This window comes from Monopterus albus, unplaced genomic scaffold (genome assembly GCF_001952655.1).
Source record: "Monopterus albus unplaced genomic scaffold, M_albus_1.0 scaffold61.1, whole genome shotgun sequence".
Classification (NCBI taxonomy): domain Eukaryota; kingdom Metazoa; phylum Chordata; class Actinopteri; order Synbranchiformes; family Synbranchidae; genus Monopterus; species Monopterus albus.
The window spans coordinates 802,543-803,161 of NW_018127941.1; the positions used below are offsets into that span (position 1 = coordinate 802,543).

At 44.9% G+C, this 619-nt stretch overlaps 1 protein-coding gene across 2 annotated transcripts in view; it reads right to left on the reverse strand.

The window, feature by feature from the left end:
• rpp21 (ribonuclease P subunit p21) overlaps window positions 1–619 on the reverse strand; it is a 5,796-nt gene that overhangs the window by 4,119 nt on the left and 1,058 nt on the right. The window lies entirely within an intron of this gene.

The window sequence follows — 619 nt, forward strand, 5'->3', positions numbered from 1 at the left end:
CCTGTATCCGGGATCTTGCCCTTTCGGTCATGACCCAAAGTTCATGACCATAGGTGAGAGTCGGAACGTAGATTGACCAGTAAATCGAGAACTTCGCTTTACAGCTCAGCTCCTTCTTCACCACGACGGACCGGTACATTGACCGCATTGTTGCAGAAGCTGCACCGATCCGCCTGTCAATCTCCCGTTCCATCCTTCCCTCACTCGTGAACACAGACACTAGATGTGTCGACAATTCAGTGAAAAACTTATGTAAAAGGAGTGAAAACTGTGGGTGCGAGTCTGAGTTAGAGAATTTCTTAGACAAATTCATCAGCCTCACCACTCTGTGTGATATCGCCACTATAGCACCCGATTCTTTCTCTTCATAGAGACCAATGTACAGTATTTCTCATTTTCAACCATTCAAATAAATTTTAATCTTTTGAAAAGTAAAAATGGAAGTTAAAAGTTTAATCTACAGTAGATCAACCTCATCATCAGTGAGCCGTGGGCGTCCATGACCCTGTCTCCAGTTCACCATTTGTCCTTCCTTAAACACTGTTGGTAGGTACTAACCACTGCAGACCAACAACACCCACCAAGACCTGCAGTGTGGGAGATGGTCTGACCCAGTCAT